Below are 8,817 nucleotides of genomic sequence, written 5' to 3'. Positions count from 1 at the left end.
GTTATCGCCGATTCAAATCCAAAACTCAACAAAGTTCTCCGTTGTTGGCGCAAATGGAACCCATGTTGACTTGCAATTCGTAACCATGGAGAGGACGCTGTAGTTGACGTAGTAGGGTGTGTTCACGGTCACTCGACACTTCCGACCAGAGCAACAGTGCGAATCATTGGTCAGAATAGAATAGCAAACTGGAATAGCAAACTGGAGAAATACCGACATAACAACGGAGCTATTACTGACGGATTCGGTCTTCCAGTATATAGGCTACAGAAGTCCTTTCCTTAATCCTGTGGCCTTTGACAATCACAGTTCATTGACAATAAAAAAGTTTTTAATTTGACTTGAGTGGGCTTCACTTACAAATGTATGCAAAATCACAGAACATAGTGCTCTAACTATTTCCCTTTTTTGTCAAGGAATGTTAAATAAATGTAGGAAGGTCAGTAACTTTTAATTTGGAACATGTCAGTTAAAAGTTAACAGATTTGCAACAAGAAGAAACCATTGTGGAGAAAAGTGGGGTGTAGGCAAAGTGTTACTGTGTCAGACTCCCTGGTGATGTTATTAGACCTTTGTATAATAATGCAGGAGCATTCACAACAAGGTGGTCCTATAAAGAAGGTTTTACTGTCGGTTTGCTATGCAGTAGGCCATGTCACAGTCAAGCTGGAGGTTTTTCAGACCTGTGTCTCTCCTGCAGTCTACTGATCTGATGGTTAACACAGCAAAAAGTTTAGCAGTCCACCCTAATGACAATTATTTAAAACAAAATGTGTTCCATTATCACACAGGCTAATGTAGAATGTAGTTTCATGGAAATGTCTTGCAGGTTATAAATCATCATATAAATCCTTGGTGCAAATTTAGTTGTGCTTAAGATTTAGCGGTCCTCATATTTTTAATATAAGTTTCATATATATAAGTTACTCGAATTTGTTCTGAGGTAGAAATGTGGCCACGAAATATATAACAATGTTGGTTTTGTAGCGGCTAATCAGTTAAAAGAATCAACACAAGGACGTGCTTCCCATTCCTAACATACAATATTATAATACAAGACACATCCATGGGCTTGGGGTAGGGGTTTAAGGGTAACATATAGGAGGAGGACTTTTCTCTGATGAGTTTCAAGTTAGCTTACTCAATAGCATTAGGGAATGGGATGTCTAACAAAAGTTATTTATCAGAATAGAGACAATTTTCATAAATTACAACTATGTTTTAATATGATGACGATAGTTTGCATCAAATGTATAGATTGTAGTCTATCTAACATGGAGCAAAGACTGATTTAGTACTGTGATGACCAGTTCGGTAACAGGTCAAGTTGACAGCAAATGGGCAAAATCAAAGCCCTTTACAAGTGACCTGTTGGGTTAATATTGTATCTAGGATATACATGTATTCTTACCTTTACTCTTACATATAGTATGCCAAAAAAAATTGTACAATTCTTTAGATTTGATTAAACTTTGTCATTGTGCAGAGTATGGCTACAAAGCCAATGAAATGCAGTTAGCATCCAGCCAAATGCAAAAGAGAGTTAAAATGTACAAATATTATATATGTAAGTATTTTAAATAAATATATTGTACACAGAAGTGGGCAGAGTTAGATAAAAAAGAGTGCTAATGTAGGGTTGTATGTACAGTTTGAACAACATGTGCATTTGGGTAAGTATGTAGAGTAACATTATTTGAACCGTGTAGGTGGTTAAGTCTGTTCATTAAGTACTGTAAACGGTGCAATAATGTGTAATGATGCTATTAGAGTGGTGGTGTGGAGTTTAGCAGGGTCAAAGCCTAAGGGAAGAAGCCCTTCCTGAGCCTGCTTGAGCGGGAGTGCAGGCTCCTTTAATGCTTGCCGGATGGGAGGAGGGGGAAAGGTCCATGGTTAGGGTGGGAGGCATCCTTGATGATGTTTCTCGTCCTGCCCAGGCCGCACTTCTGATAAATGTTCTTGATGGTGGGGAACTGGGTGGCTGCCGTGATCTGTTGGACAGTTCTCACCATAGATATATATATATACGTATAGATGTATGTCTATGGTTCTCACCACCCGCTGAGGTGCTCTATGGTCTGATGCAGAGCAGTTGCCATACCACACCGAGATGCAATTTGTGAGTATGCTCCCATTGGTACAGCTGTATAGGTCCACCAGTATCACCTGGGACACAGGTGAGCTTTCTCAATGGAATAAGGAGCAAAGGCGCTGTTGTGCCATTTTGACCAGGATGAAGGAGTTCAGGAACCAGATGAGATCATCATTGATCACCAGTTGCAGAGTGATGTGATATGCTGATACCAAGTTGGCTAAGCTTGGCCATCACGTTGGAGGGGATCACCGTGTTAAATGTTGAACTGAAGTCAATGAATAGCATTGTGATATACAAGTTGTGACTGTGGCGTCCTCTGTTGACCTGTTGCAGGGGTAGGCAAACTGGTTTTTTTGATCCAATGTAGCAGGCAGACTGGATTTCAAGTGTGAAAGATTAAGTCTGTCGAAGCACTTGGTGATGACAGGGGTGAGTGCGACAGGATGGAAATTATTAAGGGCTGTAGCAGTGGAGTGCCTCAGCACTGGCATTATATTATTATTATTATTATTATTATTATTAATAATAATAATACATCACATTTATATATGGTGGCAGTCTTGAAACTAGTGGGGACTTCTGCCTGGGCCAGGGACAGATTGAAAATGTTCGTAAAGACCCTGGCCAGCTGCTCTGCACGGGCTCTAAGCACGTGGCCAGGTATTCCATCAGGGCCAGCTGCCTTCTGTTTATTCACCTTGCTCAGGGTGGAGCAAACACCTCAAGTAGAGAGTGTCAGAGGCTGTTCATCGGGTGGTATATCAGCTTCGAGGATAACCTCCTTATCTCCCTGGTCAAAGCGGGCATAGAAGTGGCTGAGATCGTCGGGGAGGGCGGCAGAGCTGGTTGGGGGCACAGTTCTGGGTGGTTTGATGTGGGTGATTGTCTGTATGCCTTGCCACATGCACAGGCTCAGAGGAGCAGGAACAAAGAGAGATCGTCAAACTGCCCGTGGGGGATGGGTGTGACTGTGACTTTTACTGATGATGCTCTAATATGGCATTGCATTGCACAGAATGTAATGTTATGAAAATCTCTTTAGTTTTACAATGAAGTCGAAGTTTGTGAATCATCTTATGAATTCTTGGGGGAAATTTAGTTGGGTTTAATATTCATATTCATATTCCTGAGCTTACTGGAATTTGTTCTGAGGTAGAAACGTGGTCTCTGTGACCACCATAAGCTCTGTAATAGAGCGTGGAGAAAAAAACAATTCTGGTTTTGTAGATTCTAGCCAACTTATCAATCAACACTCAACAAGGATCCTAACCAAGGCAGGATGCATCCATGTGCTTGGGGGAGGGGTTTTGGAAGAAGCAGTCATAGTAGGAGTAGGACATTTCTTTTGTTAAGTTTCAACTCAGCTAACTTCTGCCAAATTACTCAATACCTTTAGGGAAAGGAGATATAAATCTTACAGAAATAAATGTAGTGTATTAGAATAGAAACTATTTTCATAAACAGCAACTAGTTGTAATATGGTGAGGATAGTTGCCTCAAATTTGTTTAACATGTAATAATCATGGAGCATGGACTGATTACTGTGATAAAACTGTGTAGAATTCTATGTATAATGCTCTTATATTGTATAAATCTTTGTGAAAAAAAAAGAAGTGAGGTATACCCTTGGTGATAAATTGATTTTGACTGAACTGAACCTGAATCGTTAAAAAAAAATCCCCAAAAGGAAAAAACACTTAACAATAGTCAGTCAACAATAATTAATACAACAAAGTATACATCTTTTCCATAGGATTTATTTGTCATCTCTTCTAAAATAGATTACATTATGGGGCAGACTGTGGTTGCTTCTGTCCTACACGTGTTATATTCCATTTTATATTTCATTATAATACTATTTTCCCCTGGTTGCCTAATTAAATCAAACAGTTACAGATCCACAGAGTGTCTGGTTGGTTAGAACCATTCCATCTGACAAAAAAATTAATAATTGTGAAAGATTCATATCATAACTTTTACCAGACTGTGTACTTTCAAGTTAACTTCAACAGCTAGGTAAAATAAATAAAAACATGGCTAATATAAATTGTAAAACCTCAAGCACTATTAATTAAATTCTTCTTTCCAGGTCATTCCATTCATGAATTCAAAAGTTCAGTTTTAATGACAAAGTTTATGTTTAATTTATGACAGTATCCCATACTAAGTCTGAATATTGGGCTGCGTTCGTTTGGACAAGTCATTTTGCATTAAGTTCTAATTTTAAAGATCGTGTTATATTCACACAATTTATTAGGTTTAACTTAACGAGGCTACGTTGTAGCCTATAGGCTACAGGGAGCTAAATGATGTTAACGGTTATCACTTCTACAGTTGTACAGCAGTTCAACAGTTGCTTAGAAATAAAAAAAAAACGTTTGATCCTTCTATAACATAGTCTATATGTTGACCTGTTTTTGAGAGTCTCTGAACTGAAACTAGGTTAAAGTTCAATAGGTTGCTGGGCTCAACCAAAAGTAGAGCAGCTCATGCTTGGGAAAGGACTGTGAAAAGGTAGCCTACTTCAAAAGACACTGGGTAATGGCCAGTAAGTTAGTTGGCCCATAGGCTGTACACAAGAATAATACATTGCCAAGTTTGAAGTTTGAATGGAAAGTATTGCGAAAGAAATAGTAGACTAGGATATCTCGAACCACCCTGAACAACTGTTCTCCCGCGGACCGGTCTTGTGCCTTATGGGGTGGGGGTAGGGTTTACCGAGGTTATAGGTCACCTTCTGGATCTTGGACCAAGGGAAAACCGCAAAGAAAAAGAAAAAGAAAACTGCAAAGTTACTAGAAATATTTCAATAAACAAACGTGTGTTCTTTGTTGAAGTGATGCTGTGGAAAACGAAGACTACTTTGTAGTCGGTCAAATATATAGTATTACATAATTAGGCTTCTACACATTGTCTTCCTCCTTTACCCAACCCCCATGCAGGAAAAAATCAACAAAAAAGATGCTAGTGCAATTACATGCATGACGTAACTTTTTGTTGTCGATATAGAATGGCGAGAAGAGCTGCACATTAAACATCTGCGCGCCAAGGTAGCCAATGTAACGTCTATCATTGCAGAGGTTGGTTGTTGTTCCAGCTACAATTTTGCCAAATCACTGAGGAATCTTTCTTAGCAGGTAGGCTATGTGTCAACTAAAGTAAGCCTACTTTCTGGATCGTGAAAGACCGGTGTAATTTAATGTGTTAAAAGTTTTAAATTGATTTTTCTTTAAATCAGTGTAACATTTTTATTGGAACAGCAATTCAGATATAGCAAAGCAAATTGTTAATCAAAACAAATATTTCAAAACACTTTTTAGAATTTAAGTTGATTATCTGAAATTGTTTTAAAACTAAATTGTTTTTTAAACTAAGCCTAACACAATTGGCCCACGACTTCTGCTCACATTGCTGCTGTTGCATGTCGCTGATATTATTTCTTATAGATTTAATATAGCTAAATACAGCAGTGACTTCTACAGGCCTGTGATAATGTTGTTTTTCGTTTGGCTGTGTGACAATGGCGGAATCTAAATAACTGCAAAATTCTAGAATTGGGTCCATTTTCATTATGCAAATTAGGCTTGTTGCGGATGTGATTCTCGTGCCCAAAGTTCGGGGGTTTATGTTGGGGAGTCGACAAAAAGAGGCCATCACATGACGATACATTCGCGCCTCTTTCGTAAACCTCTCGAAGATTGAAAACAACTTGGAGGTAAGGTAATATGGTTAAGTCGATGTACAGTTAATGCTTCATTTAATCAATAGTTCGTGTATTTGTAATAATAACTAAACGAGCCAACTCTTATAATCAATGCAAAACTCGAAACAAAAAGAACTTCATCCTAGGGCTGTATGATTGTGTTTTCTGTGGATGTGCTTTGTGTAGGCTAGCTCAAGAGCTAATTGTACTGCTGTGTGTATGAATGAAATGTCCCGTAATGATAACGAATGTGATTAATCCACAAAACATGCCATATCGTCTATGGTGTACGTTTAATTAGCTTTTAGACGAAAACGTTAGCCTCCTGATTTGAAGCGGAATGTGCAATTACTGGTGTTCTAGCTGAAGCAAACAGAATGCTAGTCATTGATTGTTGAAGCTACTTAGTTTAAGAGTAGGCAATCTATGTAGTCCAGCGGTAAGTCATTTCACACGAGTGTGTAATCAGAACCGCAACCACCTGTTGGATGTATCGTTAACGTTGGTTAATTTTCTATGCATCCTACACAACCGAGTGGATAACGTGAGTTGGAGAAGCTAACAAGCTAACCACACTTGCACTTGTAGCTCAACGTGTTAACATTATTAATGAAGTTAAACCGAGCAACGTGATGGCGAGTTGCCACGGCTCCCAAATCGAATTCGTTAGTTGCTTGGGTTACTTCAAGTTGAAGAAACGTTTAGCCTCGTAGTTTCACCTTCTCACCAGTACACTCCCAAGGCATTGAACATAAAACAAAATCCCGTTTCAATTCCTCATGGCGCCTACACGTTGCACCCTTTCCCACGTCTCCCATTAGAAACGGGGTAGCTCAAACCTGACTCGCTAGCAACTTAGGTTTGAGAACAGACATGTGCAAACATGTGTCGCATCTGAGGGACATCGTAGGCATACGTTTGTTCCAATTTCACCGACATGGTTGTTTTGATCGGTGCCGTTGTATGTTATACTTTCTATAGACTAATGTAACTTTTTGATTAATGTGTTATTTAAAATTATCTGGCCAATCCATAGGTCATTGTAAATTAGGCCCCATGCACCCCCCTCCCCCAATTTGAGCAAAGCGTAATGGAACAGAATGCATTTCCTACGGTCAGATAAAAGGTTCAACGACTTTTTCCCACATTATACTTGCCGTGTTTACTTTGACAGGTATAAAATAACACGCGAAGCACCAGCAGATATTATGCTAATTCAGTTTGTTGTGCGTTTTATTTTAAAAGCGTAAAGGGCTGTAGGCGCCATTGGCGGGCATATTTACCCCCAAAAACTTAAACTTTACTAATTTAATTTGAAATAATACCTTATAAGTCACCCATACCCACCTTTTCTCTTAATTTGAATGCTCTGGTGAGGTGAGGTGTAACGGTAGTTGTATTGCCGAATTTATTGCACAACAGTTACTGCTCAAGGGTCCATGGCTCTCCAATCTCTTGTCATGGACCGTCCATGTTGAGGGCCACTTACGCACTCCTCGTTGTTTGGGTATCGGCGTGATGATGGTTGTTCTCCACTTGGCAGTCTCTGATCTGAACATAGGTAACGTTGTTCTAGAAGAGCTTTTCTGAACTTAAAACTTAACACATGGCCTGTTCATTGAAATAATTCGTTGCGTCTTCCGTTTGAGCTGTTCCTACTCATTCCTAACCGGCAGACAATGTCACAGATACGGAGCGTCGCGGAGTAGGCTGCTAGAACAAACTTTGCAAAGATTTACCATTGTGGGGAATCGGGTACATCTTTCATAATGTTTTAACTACAGACGCCCCTAGCGGTAGCAAACCGTTTCAGTGGTAAGACATTTTGAAGGTCTGTTTAAGGAAAGCCGCTAGCCGTAACATTTAAAGGTTTTCTTTTATTTAGTATAATTGACTGAGCTGCTTCATGTGGTCGTCGTTGTGGAATACTGAATGTGGACCTATTTCTTATCAGTCCCTTGTTGAGCGTTTTACTTACAACATTTTTCTTAACGAATGCCCTGTCGACCCACCCCTAAGCCCTTCAATTATCCATTAAATAGTGACTGACCTGGCTTTTCTGTTTTCTCTCTTCTTTTTGACAGAAAATGCAAGGTCATGCAACAGAGACTCTGTAGGAGGATGTTCCAGTTGATGATGTCGCCGTTGCTCCACTTTGTCAATGACCGTCATAGTTTTCCAGCTAAGGTGCATCTAGTGTAGTTAGTGAAGTAGTCTAGTATCTACTGCCCTGGGTGCACCTCTTGGCTGGATGTACTGTGGTTTCGACATTTCTGTGTTTGTCTTTTCTATCTCGTAGTTGTATTGTAAACACTTCCATATTTTAACTGGATAGTAATCTTTGGCTAACACATTTACCTTTCATGTAATTGTTGTTTTTATTACCTAATTGCATAGTCAGGCAATTCCAAAGTGCTCACAGTGCAGGTAGTGCAAGTATCTTCTACTGCAATGTTTGCACTTCACGTATTGCCAGGCTCCCTCTTCAGGACTGAGGGGGCGTCCTTTAAAGTGTGGACATTCTGCTTTAAGAGGGCCCGGTGAGTTTTGCTGGTTTGCTTTCAGCGTTTCGCTTTTCTGCTGTGCAAATCCATGCAAAACTCGCTGTGCCAGCCTACAGATTCAACCCTCAAGTGAATATCTAGAATGATGTTGTTGAAATCTGTTGTTTATGAAGATTGATACACTAAAGACAGTACAGTGAAGATGGTTCTATATGAAATGACTTAACTGTAACAGTTTGAACAGGCAGTGCCTGCAAACTGTCTTGGCAGCTGTTTCCTCTTCTGGGACAATATGTGTGTGTGTGTGTGTTTTTGTGTGTGTGTGTGTGTGTGGTGGGGGAGAACTTGGCAAGCTGGGTTGTCTTGCTGTTTTCGGGTGGATGACTTTGCAATTTTAATGATGCCTTTAATCTATACAAAAATTGCACGGTATCCATCTGTAATCCGCCAGATGTTTTATTCTGCAAAATGGACTTTATCTATATAAAGAAAAACAATAAAAAAAAAAAAATTGT

General features: G+C 39.5%; 1 long non-coding RNA gene across 1 annotated transcript; it reads left to right on the top strand.

Moving 5' to 3' along the window:
- The first annotated feature begins 5,542 nt into the window (after nt 1–5,542).
- LOC122133838 lies at nt 5,543–8,799 on the top strand. Its single transcript, XR_006153020.1, has 2 exons — nt 5,543–5,810; nt 7,883–8,799. It is a non-coding gene; the product is annotated as an uncharacterized LOC122133838 (long non-coding RNA).
- Nucleotides 8,800–8,817: the final 18 nt, after the last annotated feature.

Source organism: Clupea harengus, chromosome 20 (genome assembly GCF_900700415.2).
Source record: "Clupea harengus chromosome 20, Ch_v2.0.2, whole genome shotgun sequence".
Taxonomy (NCBI): domain Eukaryota; kingdom Metazoa; phylum Chordata; class Actinopteri; order Clupeiformes; family Clupeidae; genus Clupea; species Clupea harengus.
Note: the sequence above shows the minus strand (reverse complement) of the source record. Positions and strands in the feature narration are given on the sequence as shown.